The 11,413-nt window shown below is 42.9% G+C and overlaps 10 non-coding genes across 10 annotated transcripts; all 10 read right to left on the bottom strand.

The window, feature by feature from the left end:
- Positions 1-2,270: 2,270 nt before the first annotated feature.
- Positions 2,271-2,342, bottom strand: trnap-agg. Its single transcript has one exon. It is a non-coding gene; the product is annotated as a tRNA-Pro (tRNA).
- Positions 2,343-3,331: 989 nt separating this feature from the next.
- Positions 3,332-3,403, bottom strand: trnap-agg. The gene has a single exon. It is a non-coding gene; the product is annotated as a tRNA-Pro (tRNA).
- Positions 3,404-4,378: 975 nt separating this feature from the next.
- Positions 4,379-4,450, bottom strand: trnap-agg. Its single transcript has one exon. It is a non-coding gene; the product is annotated as a tRNA-Pro (tRNA).
- A 278-nt stretch (positions 4,451-4,728) lies between these two features.
- Positions 4,729-4,800, bottom strand: trnap-ugg. The gene has a single exon. It is a non-coding gene; the product is annotated as a tRNA-Pro (tRNA).
- A 498-nt stretch (positions 4,801-5,298) lies between these two features.
- Positions 5,299-5,370, bottom strand: trnap-ugg. The gene has a single exon. It is a non-coding gene; the product is annotated as a tRNA-Pro (tRNA).
- A 292-nt stretch (positions 5,371-5,662) lies between these two features.
- Positions 5,663-5,734, bottom strand: trnap-ugg. Its single transcript has one exon. It is a non-coding gene; the product is annotated as a tRNA-Pro (tRNA).
- A 979-nt stretch (positions 5,735-6,713) lies between these two features.
- trnap-agg lies at positions 6,714-6,785 on the bottom strand. The gene has a single exon. It is a non-coding gene; the product is annotated as a tRNA-Pro (tRNA).
- Positions 6,786-7,399: 614 nt separating this feature from the next.
- Positions 7,400-7,471, bottom strand: trnap-cgg. The gene has a single exon. It is a non-coding gene; the product is annotated as a tRNA-Pro (tRNA).
- Positions 7,472-7,763: 292 nt separating this feature from the next.
- Positions 7,764-7,835, bottom strand: trnap-ugg. Its single transcript has one exon. It is a non-coding gene; the product is annotated as a tRNA-Pro (tRNA).
- Positions 7,836-8,824: 989 nt separating this feature from the next.
- Positions 8,825-8,896, bottom strand: trnap-agg. Its single transcript has one exon. It is a non-coding gene; the product is annotated as a tRNA-Pro (tRNA).
- Between the last annotated feature and the right edge of the window lie 2,517 nt (positions 8,897-11,413).

Below are 11,413 nucleotides of genomic sequence, written 5' to 3'. Positions count from 1 at the left end.
AACCTATATGGACCATTGACTCAATCACCTGGAATTATGGTGAGTTTTACTTGGAAAGACCATATTATTGTGAGAGCAGTGTGGAGTTGAGCTGACTTGATGAACAGAAGAGATTGTAATCGAAGACGATGTTGTTAAGGGCTCATCCGGGATTTGAACCCGGGAACTCTCACCCGAAGCAAGAATCATACCCCTAGACCAACGAGCCACAAAAAGACAGAAAATCTCAGAGTAACTCTGGGTAAATGGACTTTGCCGGTTTTAAATTGGGAAGTAGACAGCATGGCTTCTCAGTCCTTCAGTTTGATGAAAATAGTCAGGGAGAAAACACACAGAGTACTTTGTGTTGGTATGTTGAGTTGAACCTATATGGACCATTGACTCAATCACCTGGAATTATGGTGAGTTTTACTTGGAAAGACCATATTATTGTGAGAGCAATGTGGAGTTGAGCTGACTTGATGAACAGAAGAGATTGTAATCGAAGACGATGTTGTTAAGGGCTCGTCCGGGATTTGAACCCGGGAACTCTCACCCGAAGCGAGAATCATACCCCTAGACCAACGAGCAACATAAAGACAGAAAATCTCAGAGTAACTCTGGGTAAATGGACTTTGCCGGTTTTAAATTGGGAAGTAGACAGCATGGCTTCTCAGTCCTTCAGTTTGATGAAACAAGTCAGGGAGAAAACACTGACCACTTTGTGTTGAACCTATATGGACCATTGACTCAATCACCTGGAATTATGGTGAGTTTTACTTGGAAAGACCATATTATTGTGAGAGCAGTGTGTAGTTGAGCAGAGTTGATGAACAGAAGTCCGTATAACTGAAGACGGTGTTGTCAAGGGCTCATCCGGGATTTGAAGCTGGGACCTCTCGCACCCAAAGCAAGAATCATACCCCTAGACCAACGAGCCACAAAAAGACAGAAAATCTCAGAGTAACTCTGGGTAAATGGACTTTGCCGGTTTTAAATTGGGAAGTAGACAGCATGGCTTCTCAGTCCTTCAGTTTGATGAAAATAGTCAGGGAGAAAACACGAAGAGTACTTTGTGTTGGTATGTTGAGTTGAACCTATATGGACCATTGACTCAATCACCTGGAATTATGGTGAGTTTTACTTGGAAAGACCATATTATTGTGAGAGCAGTGTGGAGTTGAGCTGACTTGATGAACAGAAGAGATTGTAATCGAAGACGATGTTGTTAAGGGCTCATCCGGGATTTGAACCCGGGAACTCTCACCCGAAGCAAGAATCATACCCCTAGACCAACGAGCCACAAAAAGACAGAAAATCTCAGAGTAACTCTGGGTAAATGGACTTTGCCGGTTTTAAATTGGGAAGTAGACAGCATGGCTTCTCAGTCCTTCAGTTTGATGAAAATAGTCAGGGAGAAAACACACAGAGTACTTTGTGTTGGTATGTTGAGTTGAACCTATATGGACCATTGACTCAATCACCTGGAATTATGGTGAGTTTTACTTGGAAAGACCATATTATTGTGAGAGCAATGTGGAGTTGAGCTGACTTGATGAACAGAAGAGATTGTAATCGAAGACGATGTTGTTAAGGGCTCGTCCGGGATTTGAACCCGGGAACTCTCACCCGAAGCGAGAATCATACCCCTAGACCAACGAGCAACATAAAGACAGAAAATCTCAGAGTAACTCTGGGTAAATGGACTTTGCCGGTTTTAAATTGGGAAGTAGACAGCATGGCTTCTCAGTCCTTCAGTTTGATGAAACAAGTCAGGGAGAAAACACTGACCACTTTGTGTTGAACCTATATGGACCATTGACTCAATCACCTGGAATTATGGTGAGTTTTACTTGGAAAGACCATATTATTGTGAGAGCAGTGTGTAGTTGAGCAGAGTTGATGAACAGAAGTCCGTATAACTGAAGACGGTGTTGTCAAGGGCTCATCCGGGATTTGAAGCTGGGACCTCTCGCACCCAAAGCAAGAATCATACCCCTAGACCAACGAGCCACAAAAAGACAGAAAATCTCAGAGTAACTGTGGATAAATGGACTTTGCTGGTTTTAAATTGGGAAGCAGACATCATGGCTTCTCAGACCTACAATTTGAAGAAAAAAATTTGGACAAAACACACTGAGTACTTTTTGTTGAACCTATATTTAGCATTGACTCAATCACCTGGAATTATGGTGAGTTTAACTTGGAAAGACCATATTATTCTGAGAGCAGTGTGGAGTTGAGCGGAGTTGATGAACAGAAGAACGTATAACTGAAGACGGTGTTGTCAAGGGCTCGTCCGGGATTTGAACCCGGGACCTCTCGCACCCTAAGCGAGAATCATACGCCTAGACCAACGAGCCACAAAAAGACACAAAATCTCAGAGTAACTATGGGTAAATGGACTTTGCCGGTTTTAAATTGGGAAGTAGACAGCATGGCTTCTCAGTCCTTCAGTTTGATGAAAATAGTCAGGGAGAAAACACACAGAGTACTTTGTGTTGGTATGTTGAGTTGAACCTATATGGACCATTGACTCAATCACCTGGAATTTTGGTGAGTTTTACTTGGAAAGACCATATTATTGTGAGAGCAGTGTGGAGTTGAGCTGACTTGATGAACAGAAGAGATTGTAATCGAAGACGATGTTGATAAGGGCTCGTCCGGGATTTGAACCCGGGAACTCTCACCCGAAGCGAGAATCATACCCCTAGACCAACGAGCAACATAAAGACAGAAAATCTCAGAGTAACTCTGGGTAAATGGACTTTGCCGGTTTTAAATTGGGAAGTAGACAGCATGGCTTCTCAGTCCTTCAGTTTGATGAAACAAGTCAGGGAGAAAACACTGACCACTTTGTGCTGAACCTATATGGACCATTGACTCAATCACCTGGAATTATGGTGAGTTTTACTTGGAAAGACCATATTATTGTGAGAGCAGTGTGTAGTTGAGCAGAGTTGATGAACAGAAGTCCGTATAACTGAAGACGGTGTTGTCAAGGGCTCATCCGGGATTTGAAGCTGGGACCTCTCGTACCCAAAGCGAGAATCATACCCCTAGACCAACGAGCCACAAAAAGACAGAAAATCTCAGAGTAACTGTGGATAAATGGACTTTGCTGGTTTTAAATTGGGAAGCAGACATCATGGCTTCTCAGTCCTACAATTTGAAGAAAAAAATTTGGACAAAACACACTGAGTACTTTTTGTTGAACCTATATTTAGCATTGACTCAATCACCTGGAATTATGGTGAGTTTTACTTGGAAAGACCATATTATTCTGAGAGCAGTGTGGAGTTGAGCGGAGTTGATGAACAGAAGAACGTATAACTGAAGACGGTGTTGTCAAGGGCTCGTCCGGGATTTGGACCCGGGACCTCTCGCACCCTAAACGAGAATCATACCCCTAGACCAACGAGCCACAAAAAGACAGAAAATCTCAGAGTAACTCTGGGTAAATGGACTTTGCCAGTTTTAAATTGGAAAGTAGACAGCATGGCTTCTCAGTCCTCAATTTGCTGAAAAAAAACATGGACAAAACACACTGAGTACTTTGTGTTGAACCTATACGGAGCTTTGACTCAACCAACTGAAATTGGACTGAGTTCTAGTTGGAAAGACCATATTATTGTGAGAGCAGTGTGGAGTTGAGCTGACTTGATGAACAGAAGAGATTGTAATCGAAGACGATGTTGATAAGGGCTCGTCCGGGATTTGAACCCGGGAACTCTCACCCGAAGCGAGAATCATACCCCTAGACCAACGAGCAACATAAAGACAGAAAATCTCAGAGTAACTCTGGGTAAATGGACTTTGCCGGTTTTAAATTGGGAAGTAGACAGCATGGCTTCTCAGTCCTTCAGTTTGATGAAACAAGTCAGGGAGAAAACACTGACCACTTTGTGCTGAACCTATATGGACCATTGACTCAATCACCTGGAATTATGGTGAGTTTTACTTGGAAAGACCATATTATTGTGAGAGCAGTGTGTAGTTGAGCAGAGTTGATGAACAGAAGTCCGTATAACTGAAGACGGTGTTGTCAAGGGCTCATCCGGGATTTGAAGCTGGGACCTCTCGTACCCAAAGCGAGAATCATACCCCTAGACCAACGAGCCACAAAAAGACAGAAAATCTCAGAGTAACTGTGGATAAATGGACTTTGCTGGTTTTAAATTGGGAAGCAGACATCATGGCTTCTCAGTCCTACAATTTGAAGAAAAAAATTTGGACAAAACACACTGAGTACTTTTTGTTGAACCTATATTTAGCATTGACTCAATCACCTGGAATTATGGTGAGTTTTACTTGGAAAGACCATATTATTCTGAGAGCAGTGTGGAGTTGAGCGGAGTTGATGAACAGAAGAACGTATAACTGAAGACGGTGTTGTCAAGGGCTCGTCCGGGATTTGAACCCGGGACCTCTCGCACCCTAAGCGAGAATCATACCCCTAGACCAACGAGCCACAAAAAGACAGAAAATCTCAGAGTAACTCTGGGTAAATGGACTTTGCCAGTTTTAAATTGGAAAGTAGACAGCATGGCTTCTCAGTCCTCAATTTGCTGAAAAAAAACATGGACAAAACACACTGAGTACTTTGTGTTGAACCTATACGGAGCTTTGACTCAACCAACTGAAATTGGACTGAGTTCTAGTTGGAAAGACCATATTATTGTGAGAGCAGTGTGGAGTTGAGCTGACTTGATGAACAGAAGAGATTGTAATCGAAGACGGTGTTGTCAAGGGCTCGTCCGGGATTTGAACCCGGGACCTCTCGCACCCAAAGCGAGAATCATACCCCTAGACCAACGAGCCACAAAAAGACAGAAAATCTCAGAGTAACTATGGGTAAATGGACTTTGCCGGTTTTAAATTGGGAAGTAGACAGCATGGCTTCTCAGTCCTTTACCAGTTTTAAATTGGAAAGTAGACAGCATGGCTTCTCAGTCCTCAATTTGCTGAAAAAAAACATGGACAAAACACACTGAGAACTTTGTGTTGAACCTATACGGAGCATTGAGTCAACCAACTGAAATTGGACTGAGTTCTACTTGGAAAGAACATATTGTTCTGAGTGCGGGGTACAGTTGAGCTGACATGCAGAACAGTAAAGACTGAGACAAAGGTGTTGATGAAAAAAGTAAGGGAGCAAACACACTTGAGTACTTTGTGTTGAACCTATATGGACCATTGACTCAATCACCTGGAATTGTAGTGAGTTTTACTTGGAAAGACCATATTATTGTGAGAGCAGTGTGGAGTTGAGCTGACTTGATGAACAGAAGAAGATATAACTGAAGACGGTGTTGTTAAGGGCTCGTCCGGGATTTGAACCCGGGACCTCTCGCACCCAAAGCGAGAATCATACCCCTAGACCAACGAGCCACAAAAAGACAGAAAATCTCAGAGTAACTGTGGGTAAATGGACTTTGCTGGTTTTAAATTGGGAAGCAGACATCATGGCTTCTCAGTCCTCAATTTGATGAAAAAAGTCAGGGAGAAAACACACTTGAGTACTTTGTATTGGTATGTTGAGTTGAACCTATATGGACCATTGACTCAATCACCTGGAATTGTATTGAGTTTTTCTTGGAAAGACCATATTATTCTGAGAGCAGTGTGGAGTTGAGCGGAGTTGATGAACAGAAGAAGGTATAACTGAAGACGGTGTTGTCAAGGGCTCGTCCGGGATTTGAACCCGGGACCTATCGCACCCAAAGCGAGAATCATACCCCTAGACCAACGAGCCACAAAAAGACAGAAAATCTCAGAGTAACTCTGGGTAAATGGACTTTGCCGGTTTTAAATTGGGAAGTAGACAGCATGGCTTCTCAGTCCTTCAGTTTGATGAAAATAGTCAGGGAGAAAACACACAGAGTACTTTGTGTTGGTATGTTGAGTTGAACCTATATGGACCATTGACTCAATCACCTGGAATTATGGTGAGTTTTACTTGGAAAGACCATATTATTGTGATAGCAGTGTGGAGTTGAGCTGACTTGATGAACAGAAGAGATTGTAATCGAAGACGATGTTGTTAAGGGCTCGTCCGGGATTTGAACCCGGGAACTCTCACCCGAAGCGAGAATCATACCCCTAGACCAACGAGCAACATAAAGACAGAAAATCTCAGAGTAACTCTGGGTAAATGGACTTTGCCGGTTTTAAATTGGGAAGTAGACAGCATGGCTTCTCAGTCCTTCAGTTTGATGAAACAAGTCAGGGAGAAAACACTGACCACTTTGTGTTACACCTATATGTACCATTGACTCAATCACCTGGAATTATGGTGAGTTTTACTTGGAAAGACCATATTATTGTGAGAGCAGTGTGTAGTTGAGCAGAGTTGATGAACAGAAGTCCGTATAACTGAAGACGGTGTTGTCAAGGGCTCATCCGGGATTTGAAGCTGGGACCTCTCGTACCCAAAGCAAGAATCATACCCCTAGACCAACGAGCCACAAAAAGACAGAAAATCTCAGAGTAACTGTGGATAAATGGACTTTGTTGGTTTTAAATTGGGAAGCAGACATCATGGCTTCTCAGACCTACAATTTGAAGAAAAAAATTTGGACAAAACACACTGAGTACTTTTTGTTGAACCTATATTTAGCATTGACTCAATCACCTGGAATTGTATTGAGTTTTTCTTGGAAAGACCATATTATTGTGAGAGCAGTGTGTAGTTGATGAACAGAAGAACGTATAACTGAAGATGGTGTTGTCAAGGGCTCGTCCGGGATTTGAACCCAGGACCTCTCGCACCCTAAGCGAGAATCATACCCCTAGACCAACGAGCCACAAAAAAACAGACAATCTCAGAGTAACTCTGGGTAAATGGACTTTGCCAGTTTGAAATTGGAAAGTAGACATCATGGCTTCTCAGTCCTCAATTTGCTGAAAAAAAACATGGACAAAACACACTGAGTACTTTGTGTTGAACCTATATTTAGCATTGACTCAATCACCTGAAATTTGGAAGTAGACAGCATGGCTTCTCAGTCCTTTACCAGTTTTAAATTGGAAAGTAGACAGCATGGCTTCTCAGTCCTCAATTTGCTGAAAAAAAACATGGACAAAACACACTGAGTACTTTGTGTTGAACCTATACGGAGCATTGACTCAACCAACTGAAATTGGACTGAGTTCTAGTTGGAAAGAACATATTGTTCTGAGTGCGGGGTACAGTTGAGCTGACATGCAGAACAGTAAAGACTGAGACAAAGGTGTTGATGAAAAAAGTAAGGGAGCAAACACACTTGAGTACTTTGTGTTGAAACTAAATGGACCATTGACTCAATCACCTGGAATTGTAGTGAGTTTTACTTGGAAAGACCATATTATTGTGAGAGCAGTGTGGAGTTGAGCTGACTTGATGAACAGAAGAGATCGTAATGGAAGACGATGTTGTTAAGGGCTCGTCCGGGATTTGAACCCGGGACCTCTCGCACCCGAAGCGAGAATCATACCCCTAGACCAACGAGCCACAAAAAGACAGAAAATCTCAGAGTAACTCTGACTAAATGGACTTTGCCAGTTTGAAATTGGAAAGTGGACAGCATGGCTTCTCAGTCCTTCAGTTTGATGAAAAAAGTCAGGGAGAAAACACACAGAGTACTTTGTATTGGTATGTTGAGTTGAACCTATATGGACCATTGACTCAATCACCTGGAATTATGGTGAGTTTTACTTGGAAAGACCATATTATTGTGAGAGCAGTGTGGAGTTGAGCAGAGTTGATGAACAGAAGAACGTATAACTGAAGATGGTGTTGTCAAGGGCTCGTCCAGGATTTGAACCCGGGACCTCTCGCACCCTAAGCGAGAATCATACCCCTAGACCAACGAGCCACAAAAAGACACAAAATCTCAGAATAAGTCTGGGTAAATGGACTTTGCCGGTTTTAAATTGGGAAGTAGACAGCATGGCTTCTCAGTCCTTCAGTTTGATGAAAATAGTCAGGGAGAAAACACACAGAGTACTTTGTGTTGGTATGTTGAGTTGAACCTATATGGACCATTGAGTCAATCACCTGGAATTTTGGTGAGTTTTACTTGGAAAGACCATATTATTGTGAGAGCAGTGTGGAGTTGAGCTGACTTGATGAACAGAAGAGATTGTTATCGAAGACGATGTTGTTAAGGGCTCATCCGGGATTTGAACCCGGGAACTCTCACCCGAAGCGAGAATCATACCCCTAGACCAACGAGCAACATAAAGACAGAAAATCTCAGAGTAACTCTGGGTAAATGGACTTTGCCGGTTTTAAATTGGGAAGTAGACAGCATGGCTTCTCAGTCCTTCAGTTTGATGAAACAAGTCCGGGAGAAAGCACTGACCACTTTGTGTTGAACCTATATGGACCATTGACTCAATCACCTGGAATTATGGTGAGTTTTACTTGGAAAGACCATATTATTGTGAGAGCAGTGTGTAGTTGAGCAGAGTTGATGAACAGAAGTCCGTATAACTGAAGACGGTGTTGTCAAGGGCTCATCCGGGATTTGAAGCTGGGACCTCTCGCACCCAAAGCGAGAATCATACCCCTAGACCAACGAGCCACAAAAAGACAGAAAATCTCAGAGTAACTGTGGATAAATGGACTTTGCTGGTTTTAAATTGGGAAGCAGACATCATGGCTTCTCAGACCTACAATTTGAAGAAAAAAATTTGGACAAAACACACTGAGTACTTTTTGTTGAACCTATATTTAGCATTGACTCAATCACCTGGAATTATGGTGAGTTTTACTTGGAAAGACCATATTATTCTGAGAGCAGTGTGGAGTTGAGCGGAGTTGATGAACAGAAGAACGTATAACTGAAGACGGTGTTGTCAAGGGCTCGTCCGGGATTTGAACCCGGGACCTCTCGCACCCTAAGCGAGAATCATACCCCTAGACCAACGAGCCACAAAAAGACACAAAATCTCAGAGTAAGTATGGGTAAATGGACTTTGCCGGTTTTAAATTGGGAAGTAGACAGCATGGCTTCTCAGTCCTTCAGTTTGATGAAAATAGTCAGGGAGAAAACACACAGAGTACTTTGTGTTGGTATGTTGAGTTGAACCTATATGGACCATTGACTCAATCACCTGGAATTTTGGTGAGTTTTACTTGGAAAGACCATATTATTGTGAGAGCAGTGTGGAGTTGAGCTGACTTGATGAACAGAAGAGATTGTAATCGAAGACGATGTTGTTAAGGGCTCGTCCGGGATTTGAACCCGGGAACTCTCATCCGAAGCGAGAATCATACCATTAGACCAACGAGCAACGTAAAGACAGAAAATCTCAGAGTAACTCTGGGTAAATGGACTTTGCCGGTTTTAAATTGGGAAGTAGACAGCATGGCTTCTCAGTCCTTCAGTTTGATGAAACAAGTCAGGGAGAAAACACTGACCACTTTGTGCTGAACCTGTATGGACCATTGACTCAATCACCTGGAATTATGGTGAGTTTTACTTGGAAAGACCATATTATTGTGAGAGCAGTGTGTAGTTGAGCAGAGTTGATGAACAGAAGTCCGTATAACTGAAGACGGTGTTGTCAAGGGCTCATCCGGGATTTGAAGCTGGGACCTCTCGCACCCAAAGCGAGAATCATACCCCTAGACCAACGAGCCACAAAAAGCCAGAAAATCTCAGAGTAACTGTGGATAAATGGACTTTGCCGGTTTTAAATTGGGAAGCAGACATCATGGCTTCTCAGTCCTACAATTTGAAGAAACAAGTCAGGGAGAAAACACTGACCACTTTGTGCTGAACCTATATGGACCATTGACTCAATCACCTGGAATTATGGTGAGTTTTACTTGGAAAGACCGTATTATTGTGAGAGCAGTGTGTAGTTGAGCAGAGTTGATGAACAGAAGTCCGTATAACTGAAGACGGTGTTGTCAAGGGCTCATCCGGGATTTGAAGCTGGGACCTCTCGCACCCAAAGCGAGAATCATACCCCTAGACCAACGAGCCACACAAAGACACAAAATCTCAGAGTAAGTCAGGGTAAATGGACTTTGCCGGTTTTAAATTGGGAAGTAGACAGCATGGCTTCTCAGTCCTTCAGTTTGATGAAACAAGTCAGGGAGAAAACACTGACCACTTTGTGTTGAACCTATATGGACCATTGACTCAATCACCTGGAATTATGGTGAGTTTTACTTGGAAAGACCATATTATTGTGAGAGCAGTGTGTAGTTGAGCAGAGTTGATGAACAGAAGTCCGTATAACTGAAGACGGTGTTGTCAAGGGCTCATCCGGGATTTGAAGCTGGGACCTCTCGCACCCAAAGCGAGAATCATACCCCTAGACCAACGAGCCACAAAAAGCCAGAAAATCTCAGAGTAACTGTGGATAAATGGACTTTGCCGGTTTTAAATTGGGAAGCAGACATCATGGCTTCTCAGTCCTACAATTTGAAGAAACAAGTCAGGGAGAAAACACTGACCACTTTGTGCTGAACCTATATGGACCATTGACTCAATCACCTGGAATTATGGTGAGTTTTACTTGGAAAGACCGTATTATTGTGAGAGCAGTGTGTAGTTGAGCAGAGTTGATGAACAGAAGTCCGTATAACTGAAGACGGTGTTGTCAAGGGCTCATCCGGGATTTGAAGCTGGGACCTCTCGCACCCAAAGCGAGAATCATACCCCTAGACCAACGAGCCACACAAAGACACAAAATCTCAGAGTAAGTCAGGGTAAATGGACTTTGCCGGTTTTAAATTGGGAAGTAGACAGCATGGCTTCTCAGTCCTTCAGTTTGATGAAACAAGTCAGGGAGAAAACACTGACCACTTTGTGTTGAACCTATATGGACCATTGACTCAATCACCTGGAATTATGGTGAGTTTTACTTGGAAAGACCATATTATTGTGAGAGCAGTGTGGAGTTGAGCTGACTTGATGAACAGAAGAGATTGTAATCGAAGACGATGTTGTTAAGGGCTCGTCCGGGATTTGAACCCGGGAACTCTCATCCGAAGCGAGAATCATACCCCTAGACCAACGAGCAACATAAAGACAGAAAATCTCAGAGTAACTCTGGGTAAATGGACTTTGCCGGTTTTAAATTGGGAAGTAGACAGCATGGCTTCTCAGTCCTTCAGTTTGATGAAACAAGTCAGGGAGAAAACACTGACCACTTTGTGCTGAACCTATATGGACCATTGACTCAATCACCTGGAATTATGGTGAGTTTTACTTGGAAAGACCATATTATTGTGAGAGCAGTGTGTAGTTGAGCAGAGTTGATGAACAGAAGTCCGTATAACTGAAGACGGTGTTGTCAAGGGCTCATCCGGGATTTGAAGCTGGGACCTCTCGCACCCAAAGCGAGAATCATACCCCTAGACCAACGAGCCACAAAAAGACAGAAAATCTCAGAGTAACTGTGGATAAATGGACTTTGCCGGTTTTAAATTGGG

The sequence above is a fragment of the Scophthalmus maximus genome, chromosome 2, assembly GCF_022379125.1.
Source record: "Scophthalmus maximus strain ysfricsl-2021 chromosome 2, ASM2237912v1, whole genome shotgun sequence".
Lineage (NCBI taxonomy): Eukaryota > Metazoa > Chordata > Actinopteri > Pleuronectiformes > Scophthalmidae > Scophthalmus > Scophthalmus maximus.
The sequence above is the reverse complement of the archived record's forward strand: the minus strand, read 5'-3'. Positions and strand labels throughout refer to the sequence as shown.